Source organism: Nannospalax galili, unplaced genomic scaffold, assembly GCF_000622305.1.
Source record: "Nannospalax galili isolate Female #2095 unplaced genomic scaffold, S.galili_v1.0 scaffold463, whole genome shotgun sequence".
NCBI classification, from domain to species: domain Eukaryota; kingdom Metazoa; phylum Chordata; class Mammalia; order Rodentia; family Spalacidae; genus Nannospalax; species Nannospalax galili.
Window position 1 is genome coordinate 2230395 of NW_008349529.1, and position 11203 is coordinate 2241597.

Consider the following 11203-nt stretch of genomic DNA (forward strand, 5'->3'; position numbering starts at 1 on the left):
GTTTTTGGCACATTTGCAGCATGCATGCACAGGTTGTTCAGGCCGCACTTCCTCCTACATATCCACCCTTTTTCTTTTTGTGAAGCTCTAGTGGGAGCCAAGATTCTTCACCTTGGCATTGGTGGCCCCACCTCAGGGGGTCCCCAGAATTATGGACTGTGCCTATCTTAGGTTGGCTTGGTTAGCAAGCTCTTACCCGCACTGACTACCGGCCCTCAAAGGGGGACCTCCCTGGGTGTGAGCCCACCAGGGTGATTGGGAGCCAAGAGGACCTGGAGTGTGGCTCTGTTGATGCGTTTTTTCCGTCGGGCATGCTGAGACACTTGACAAGGATGAGTAGGACCAAAGGAATCAGGCTAGCTATGATGGCCAGGAGAATGGGGACAAATGAGGCAGGTGGGAAGACACCTGAGGAGACCTGGTGCTTCCTAGCAAGGAAAAGAACAGGCATCCAGAGGTCAGGGTCCCACATGTTCTCAGGGTGACCCGTGGTGCGAGGATGGTAGCCTTGTTCCAGAAAGCATCTGTTAAGACCTCAGGTGACAAGGAAGAATTTTAATGCCCAGATTTGGGGTTCCCTACAGCTGAGGGGCAGATTACCCATGTTAATTCTAAGACAAACAAAGAGAATGTGTTGGACCCAGATGTCTTGTGCTCAGTGGGGGACTTCCGTGGTTCATTAGGCCACGCCATGTGCCCACATGGTGTCTCCGGATGGGGAGCGGGGGTCAGGGGCTGCTCCTGGGTTCTGCCTCCTAGGGGGTCAGCCTTTATGTGGAGGCACCGGGCAAACCAAAAACAAGTAAATGTTCCTCCCTAACTGACAAGGAACATAAATGACACCAAGGAAGAAGGGGAAGAGGAGAGGGTCTCCACGCTCACCCTCGTGAGGACTGAAGGCACATGTAACATGTAGGGGCCAACTTACCAAAACTTCAGGCAGGGGGTGTCTCGCAACACCCAAGAAAGTGGGGGAGAGGTGCCCAGGCGGTCATGGGTGGAGAAAGCGAAACTAAGGCTGATCTCCAGAGCGGTCAATGCACTGCCGGCAGAAAAGTGCAAAGAACATAGTCCAGAAGAGAAAAGTGGCTACCACAACGATGGCCAGAACCCAAGAAGGTCAATGCCCATGCCAGCATGGGGAACCCACGTTGAGTGTTGGGGCCAGATGTTGCGGGTGTTCTGGGGACCTCCAGGTGGGGGTAGAGTGGGCGCAGAGTCACGACATAGACTCCGGGAGTCAGATGAGAAGCAGGCAGTGCAAGAAGCTGCAGATTCATTTATTGTGGCTATGGAGCTCCCTTATATCCCCCCTCCCAGTATCCCATTGGTCCATTGATAGGTCGTGTCTGTTCCTCATTGGCTCTCTGTATCAGGTCATTTTCACATCAGCATCTCCATGTCTTTTGGCAGAACACAGGTTTGCCTCAGCCGGATGTTTTTGGTACATTTGCAGCGGGCATGCACAGGTCGTTCAGGCCGCACTTCCTCCTACACTGGTCCTCTGGCTTTTCAATCTTTCTGCCCCTTCTTCCTCAATGTTCCCTGGGCCATTGGTATAAGGGTTTTGTTGTACATATATCTGTTGTGACTAGGCACCCCTTAGTTAGTCTCTATATTTTGACCAGTTGTAGAGATTCACATTACAGTTTGAAAGCTAAAGCTAGATGTTCTTTTGTATATCTTTATGAATGAAGATTTCAGTTGTGTCTGTGTGTTTCACATGTCATATGTTCTCTCAAAATATGTAAATGCATATGTATATACTCATATGTTATATATCCTCCGTGTGTGTGTTTGTCTCTGTTCGGGGGGGAGGGTGTGTACTCCCAAAACTAAGCACAAAAGTACTTAGCAAATTTGGCAGCCTTGTGCAGAAACCAGATTAGGTAGTTACCTGGCCATGGTCCACAGAAGGAGAGCAACCTACCTGGGCTCAGTGTCTTACTCAAAGAGACAGCCCATTCAGTGCTGGCCCCCAGGCTCTGCTCACAGCCCTGACAATGGGTTAGTTGGTTTTCTTTATGCTCTAAGGTTTCTGGCTCAGATCTACTAGACTGAGGATCAAGCATCTTTGCTGAAATATGGGAGAGGCAATAAAGCTCTCATAAGATATTCTAGGTATTCCTCTGCATTTGTCCAGAATTTCCTCAGTCTACATACCTTTCAGTCAACTCATCAGGGGCTCTTAACTTATTCCCATGTACCCCTTTGGCTGTCTAGTAGACCCCTTTCAAAAAAATGTTTTTAAATCTATAAAAATGAGACACTTGAAATTGCAAGCCAATTATATTAAAATACAGCTTTCAAAATATCTTTTGAATATGATAATATGTGCTTCTTTATTAATATGTTCAATTTCAAGATGTCACAGTAGGTCTAATAATTGCCATGATTTTAAAGTAGAAATGGGGATAAATGATACTTTGAAACATCAGTAATGACTATCATGTAAAAAGAAAATGCCTGTAATTTCTACTAAAGATAGAATCACAGGTGAAGTTAATTCTACTGTGGTTTGTGGCCTACATTTAAAAAAATATTTTATTTATTTTTTTTACTTTGTGTGTATGAGTGTATTGCCAGCACGTATGTAAGTGCATCCATGTTGTGCAATGTCCACAGAGGTCAGAAGAGGGTGTCAGATCCTCTGGGACTGGAGTAATAGATAGTAGTTAGCTGCCATGTGGGTGCTGGGAACCAAACCTGGATCCTCTGCAAGAGCAGCCAGTGCTCTTAACCACTGAGCAATCTCTCCAGCCCCTGTGGCCTTCGTTTTTAATTGTAAAAAATTACATTTCAAGCAGAAATTATTAAAATAAACATGTAAGTTTTTTTTCCTCATTGGTCTCATGGACCCCTCCAACTCTAAGTGCAGATCCATGGACTCCCAGCTTAAGACCCTTGCTTTAAATCATGAGAGAATTCCCATGATTCCTGCATGCCATCAGAGACTACATAAGAATTCTGTATGGGATATAATTAGGTGTGAGGCAGGATTAGCCCTCAATTTTAGTATTCTTCATAGTGTAGGAATCTGATGAAAACTGTGATGTGTGGATGGCTGATTCTAGTCACTGTCACCCAAAAAGACCTGTGCTGTTAAATATTCATTGCATATGACAAGTAGCATTAGAGTGCAGCTATGGCCAGAGTATGAATTAAAGAAATAAGTGAAGGGTGTGGTGGCTCATACCTGTATTTCCAGTACTCTTGAAATGCAGGCAGAAGGATTGCCATAAGTGTGAAATCAGCCTGGACCAGAGTAAGTTCCAGACCAGCCTGGCCTATAATATGATATCCTGTCTCAAAACAAAATAAATGGAATAGAATTAGGATAGAGTGGAACAGAACAGAACAGAACAGAACAGAACAGAACAGAACAGAACAGAACTTAGCACATCAGAATAGAGTAAGAGGAAAATGAACCAGGCCCTTGAGCATCTCCTTAGCAGAGGAATGAGAACCAGGAAAATGGCCATGCATTAACTCTGTACATATTACATTTTGACCCATCTCCAGATAAAAGACTTGAGTCTCAAAGGCCTTTATAGGACATTTCTCTGAACACTAAAATCCAATACGAAACTAAGAAAAATAATAAAATCAAATTCCCTTGGAAATTTCTCACAAACATTAAGCTCTAAGCTCTCCCCAAAACCCAATTTAGTGAAAGGCATTTACACAATGAAACAGTGCTTGATAAGAGCAAATTTAAGAAATGGGTCTGGTGTCATTGTCTACTATTAAAAAGACATGCATAAATAAAATAAGAGGAAGAATTTTTCACGTAGAGTATATTTTTAGTTATTTTCTTTTTTTTTTTTTCACTTAGGAAATGTTTATTTCCTCTGAGGCTCAGTTTGTTTTTTTTTAATTTTTAGTTATTTTCAAAGATGTTAAAAAGACAGCCTGATGGGTATTCATAGAAATAGACTATAAGCCAGCTTTGGACTCATTTTGAAACTTATTGTCAAATCAGATCAGTGAGATTAAGAAAACTTAAAATAGCCAGGCGTGGTGGCACATGCCTTTAATCCCAGCATTCAGGAGGCAGAGGCAGGTGGAGCTCTGTGAGTTCGAGGCCAGCATGATCTACATAGTGAGTTCCAGGCCAGCTGGGGCTACAGGGAGACCTTGTCTCAAAAAGACCAAAAAAAAAAAGAAAGAAAGAAAACTTAAAATAATTCTAAATTTAAAAGTACACTTTTGGATACAGCAAATTTTGAGGATAAAATTATCTTTCAACAGAAAGACACACTTATAAGTCCAGGCATGGTGATGTACACATGTAATCCCAGCACTTGGAAGGGTAAAGCAGGAAGATCAGATCAAAGCCAGCCCAGCCAGAGTTTGAATACACAGCCTAGACTACAGGAGGCCATGTCATAAAATGAAACAAAACAAAAAAATGCATTCTATTGAGTCAATTTCCTATCAGAATTTTTATTAGCAAATATACAAGTCATACAGAAATTTTATAGATACATTCTGAACATACATATACACACATAATACCAAAGGTGGAGTTAAAAACAAAAACAAAAAAACAAAACTTTAGGGGCTGGAGAGATAGTTCAGTGGTTAAGAGCACTAGCTGCTCTTGCAGAAGACCTGGGTTTGATTCCCTGCACCCACAAGGCAACTAACAACTGTCTGTAATTCAGCTCCAGGGGAATCAGGCACCCTCTTCTGACTTCTGTAGGTATTGCATGACATAGATGCACTTACATTCAGGCAATACACTCATACACATAAAATAAAAATTAAAAAAAGAAAAACTTTAAACCTTTCCTCTGCCACATATTCAATTGAGTAAACCTAGGCAGGTTACTTAGCCTCTCTGATCCTCATCAATGGAAATTGTACCTACCTCTCTAATTCTCTTATTATAAGAATTAAATAAATGACTATAAACATACCTATATCAGTACCTGGTATACACTAAGCACTTTATCTTTTGTTATTAAAGAATTCTCGTAAGGACTAGACATAATATGACCTTTACAATTCTTGGAATTAGCCAGGCATGTTGGCGCATACCTTTAGTCCCAGCACTCCGGAGGCAGAGGCAGGCAGATCTCAGTGAGTTCAAGGCCAGCCTGGTCTACAGAGCAAGTACCAGGCAGCTGGAGCTACAGGGAGACCCTGTCTCAAAAAGACCAAAAAAAAGAATCTTGGTATTGTGCCTGGCATATACCTAATAAATGGCAGTATCAGAAAGAGTAGCATCAGTGTTGATTGACATGCAATAATATTGGAAATGGTGCTGATGTTAGCATTACTATAGTGTTGTTCTTAATATGTGGGTATTCATTTGGATATCAGAATTGCTGCTGGTACAGTATGGTGTTATCCTGAAATCCATGCCAAGAGGGAAGTCTGCCTTGAAAACACTGTTTCTCTGAGAAACTTCTTCCCAGGTGTATCTTTAAGAAGCTAAAACCTCAAAGCTTCATCTCTACTGGCTAGTTTTCATAATGCTGGAAGTTGCTATGCATTCTACTAGAAGAGAAAAATAATCATCAACCTTGCCCAAATGTGAATCCTGCAAGCTACAATAACAACTAGCCTGGCAAGACATGGCCACTGGTGCAATAGTGGCACAAATGCTATCTCAGTAACTAACCACTTTATGATTGGATTTAAGGTCTGCTTCACAGGATGGAGCCCATAGCTGACACTGATATTAGGCCTAGGAACTTGTGACTACATAAGTCACATGCCATGGGGGAGAGCCTACTACTATTATTCTGCTAAATAGTATCAAGCCAACTCTTATTATTAATATGATATATTATTATTATGTCCATAGATTAATGCATCTCTCAACTCTCACCAGAGAAGCTTCTTCATGCAATAGATAGTGATTAACACAGAGACTCAAAACTGGTCAACATGCAGAGATAAGAGAATAGCACTGAATAGGACACCTATCCCAAGGTTCAGGGATCATTGTGGAAGAGAAGACAGAAAGATTGTAAGCCAGAGGTGGTGGATGACCATAAGGAAACACTTTTCCAGACAGTTGGGCAGTTACTCATATGAACTCACAACAATGGTGACAGCATGCCTATGTAAGTTCAAGCCAGACAAAACCCCAGTATAGAGGTGGAAAAGTGGGTAAGAAGCCCCAACCCTAGCTAAAGAACTATTGGCAACTGATAGCTGCTAGAAGAGAGAAGTCAGTTTTCTCTAAGGCTGTGACACTGGTAGGTTAACCAGGTTCCAGTGGATGAGCCACATCAAAGGGCATTTATGGAGACAAGTTAGACTCGATAGACCTTAAAATACATATATAATAGAGTACATGAAGTTGTGCAGAGGGTAGAAGGGGGGGTGCTGATAGGGGAGGGGTCTGAATATATTCAAAATATATTGGATGAAATTCTTTAAAAAGAATTCAAGAAAGAAAGGAAGGAAGGCGAAAGAAGAAAAGAAAAAGAGAGAGAGAAAGGAAGGAAGGAAGGAAGGAAGGAAGGAAGGAAGGAAGGAAGGAAGGAAGGAAGGAAGGCAGGCCTGGGGTGTAGCTCAGTAGTAGATCGTGTGCACAGCATCTATGAAGGCCTGGATTCAAGTCTTAGTACTATCAGAAGGAGGAGAAGAAACAGGAGAAGGAGGTAAGGGCTGGGACCCAACGTATTCGTTGGACACATGACAATCTTAAAAGTAGAATCTAAGTGAATATTTCCATGGTTATGCAGCCATGGTCACAGACCTAGTGCCATTGCCTTTGGGCTCGTAACCACCTGTAACTCCAGCTCCAGGGGATCTGATCCCCTCTTCTGGCCTCCATGGGCAATGGCATACACATAGCACGCTCACACACACACACACAAACAAAATAATTTTTTTTAACTTTAAAAAAATTTTTACTTATTTTTATTTTATGTGTATGCGTGTATTGCCTGCACATAGGTAAGTGCACCCATGTCATGCAATGCCTGCAGAGATTAGAAGAGGCTGTCGGATCCCCTGGGACTGGAGTTATGGACCATTGTTAGCTTCCATGTGGGTGCTGGGATTTGAATCCAGGTCTTCCGCAAGAACAACCAGTGTTCTTAACCATTGAGCCATCTCTCCAGCCCAAAATAAAATAATTTTTATTTTTTAATTTTTTTTATTTACTTTTTATTTTTTATTTTTATTTTTTTGGTCTTTTTGAGACAGGATCTCCCTGTAGCCCTAGCTGTCCTGGAACTCACTATGTAGACCAGGCTGGCCTTGAACTCACAGAGATCCACCTGCTTCTGCCTCCTTAGTGCTGGGATTAAAGGCATGCGCCACCACTCCCGGCTTAAAATAATTTTTAAAAAAGAAATGGAAAGCTCCAATGGTCCAATGATTTGTAAGTAAAAAAAACTTTTCCATAAAATTCCATTATATAGAATGTCATACAATACCATCTCCAACTTGCTACATTCCCTGGGAACAGAGGATATCCTAAAATCCAGTCATAAATCACCAATCAACTATAAGAAGGTCAGGTGAAGTGTCCTGGTTTCCATACCCACTTGAGGAACTCTGGGCTATCTCATGAGGGCCAAAAGCATTGTGGCTGTGTAAATAATGAATTCAGTCACCATTAACTAAATGCTTACTATTTGCCAGATACCTTTCACAACATATCTCTTCTTCCTATAACAATCATGCAAATAAGGCATTGTAATCGCCAATTTTTAAAATATATTTATTATTTTATTTTATGTGTATGAGTATATTGCCTGCATGTGTATAATTGCACTCATGTCATGCAATGTCCAAGGAAGCCAGGAGAAAACACCATATCCCCTGGAACTGGAGTTACAGATGGTTGTTAGCCCTCATGTCAGTGCTGGGACTTGAACTCCAGTCTTATGCAAGAAGAGTCTTTGCTCTTAACTGCTGAGTCATCTTTCCAGCCTCTGATCTCCAATTTGGTTTCTGTTTGTTTTTATTTTTTTATTTTTTATTTTTTTTGACACAGGGTCTCCCTGTAGCCCCAACTGGCCTGGAACTCACTATAGCAGACCAGGTTGGCCTTGAACTCACAGAGTTCTGCCTGCCTCTGCCTCCCAAGTACTGGTATTAAAGGCCTGCACCACCACACCTGGCCTCTGATCTCCAGTTTGTAAGTAAACAAGTATAATCCCCAATTTTAAGTAATTTGCCCAAAGTCAACAGGTTACTAAATAGGAAATCTAGAACTCAAACTCAAATCTTCTCAGCTCCAAAGCCTCTTCTACCCACTACTTAAACTATGGTTGGAGGGTCTAGTTCCATAAACGAACATGTGTGAGTCCATGGGTTTGATCCCTAGCACCAAAAAACAACAACAGAAAAATCCAAACTAAATAAATAAACAAGAAACCATTCATAATAGAGCTGGTGGTGGCAAGAAAAAGAGGAATAAAGCAAGAACAGTGAAAGCGGCCACCTGAGCACCAGGAGCAGGTGGGAGCTGGTAAGGCAGCCTAGGGTACAGGCTAAAATGAATGCCTATACCACATTCCCCATTTCCCACTTAGGTACACACACACTGATTGGTGAACTGGATTAAAGAAGACAGACCTGTCAGTGAACGGAAGTACCAATTAAACCCAAGCAGCAAGGCACAGAGTAAATGTCACTGATGGCAGAGCTCCAGCTCAACTGCTAGGGGCACAGACAGAATCCCGTGAATACTTTATAAAGCACACCCGCAGCTCCAGGGTAGTCCTGAGCCTGTCCCCACAAAGACAGCTATATAAATCACCTATGGCAAATGACTAGTACAGTCTCTCCTCCAGGAGTAAGCCATCCATAGGACTTGAACAGATTTATGCATTAGCTTTTTTGAAATGCAATAGAGAAAGAAACAAAGGAAAGGACAGAGAAGTCCTGGAAAGACTCAGGGCATACATGCAGTTTGTCATTAGAATCTTACTTCCTTTAGGACTGGAGCTGTAACTCAATTGGTAGAGTGATTGCCTAGCATGCATAAAGCCCTGGGTTCATTTCCCAATACCACATAAATGCAGTATGATGGCACTCATCTATAATCCCAACACTCCAGAGATGGAGGCTGGAGGATCGGACACTCAAGGTCAAAAAAAGAAAAGAAGAAATTCAAGGTCATCATCAACTACATAGCCTGGGATACATGAGACTTTCTAAGAAAAAAAAAACTTACCTCCTCCTGTATCTTCTTTAGCACATTTTCTCTCTCATTCCTGCTGTCTGACCAACTGTCTATAGCAGAGACCCAATAAAAGGGACCTCTAAAACTCCTAGCACTCATGATGAACCTCTTTAGACTTCTCACCAGACATGCCTTTTCTTCAGTTTAGGTATATTAGAAGAGCAATCTGATAAAACTAACAGGCTATCAATTATAAATGAAAGATTTCCTACTTAGGGGAACTTATCAACTGAAAAATTGATAAGAACCCCATGTGGTGGAAAACTATCTCTGAGCAACTTCTCCCTCCATCACATATTTGAACTAGTCCTGAGGGAGCCTCAAAAAGAGCTCTCGCCCTCTCCTATTGGGAGCAAAAGGAGCGCAAAAGAAGGAAGGGATAGAAACCTAGGATTTTCTCCAAAGTCCAAAGGGTAGTTACATAGCCCATCCCAGTATTTGCCTGAAATGAGGGGTGTTCCATGAACCAGGTGTTCCCTGCCCTCCTGTGCCAGAGCACTGGCCACAAAGCATTAGAAATCAGAACATCATAACAAGGGAAAACGGGAGTCAGTTTTGCTAAAAGCAAAGAAAGCTGCCCTATCCTTCAGGTCTGGGTGTTGCCTCTGGGTATTGTCTGCTAAAGACTGGCTTCTAGTAGCTGAAATTGCCTGATCCAAGGAAGAATTGGATGGAGAAAGAGAAGGCTGGCTGATTACTCCCTTTGCAGGGGAGGAGGTGAGAAGTGAATACCTTTCTCTACCAAAACCACTTCTCAGCCTTTTATTTTTTATCTGAAAAACACAGCTTCCCCACCACACACACTTAAGAGGCCCTCAGAGACGTTTCTTTTTCTTCTATTTATTTCTCCCTGTCTTGGTTTAATCGTAAAAAATAATTACAATGACACTTGTTCCATTGAACCACTTACCATTCGAGCCTCCTCATCATGCAACACAATAATACGACTGCCATCAAATCTATGTCAAACATCATTATAAATGCTATTTGACTGGAATCCTGAACTCCCTTCACAGATACTTGTATCGCATCATTTGTTGTTGAATTAGTACAACTTTTTTAAAATTAGGGGAATCATTAGCAGGCCAAGTTCTAGTCCCAACTCTGATTATAATTAGCTGTGTGATTTTGGTCAATTCCCTTAGTCTCTCTGTGTCTCCATTTCCTCAAATATGAGATGAAGTTATTGAACTAGAAAGTGCTTTAATTTATCATCCATCTCTAAAATTCCACAATGTTATGATTATGCTAATACTGAGGGTCCTTCAGCATTATTAAGAAGACCCTTTAGAATCTTACACTACCTCAAAAATGATAATAAATGCTAGTTATGCTTTAATGCTAGCCTCTCTTACACTGAACTTCATACTAATCCTAGACACTCGACACTCTCCCAGGCATTTCATATTCATGGCTCCATTTCATCTACTTAACAAGAGAAGCATTTCTAAAGTAGATAACACTACCCTAGCATTACACAAAAGGAAACTGATGCTTAGGGCTCCTGCACTCAGCAGAGCTGCAATTCAAATAGCTGGACGCTATTCAATTTCATAGTTTGTGTTCTCTTGTTTTTATTTTGCTAATTGAAAAATAATAACCACTTAAAATATTGATTTATGGAGTACAGTGTGATGTTTAAACCTCTGTTTATATTGCAGAATGGTTCAATTAAGTTAATCAATGAACCCACCCCGATATGCTTTTTATTTCCATGATAAAAATATTTGAAATTATGCTTTTAACCATTTTGAAATATACAGTGCATGGTTATAATCCCTGTTCTGTGTAATATACTACTACCTTACCCCTCTTATGTGAAATTCTGAAGCCTTTGATTCCCATGTCCATTTCTCCTTCTACCTTGCTTTAATAATCCTTTAACCTCTGTTTCTGTGAGATTGATATTTTTTATTGCTTTGTCTTTGTTTTGTTTTTGTTTGGTTTTTTTTTTTTTTTTTTTTTTTTTTTTTTTTGAAAAAAAAAAAAAAAAAAAAAAAAAAAAGAGGACGATAAATCTTTCACTGTGATATATCAAAATAA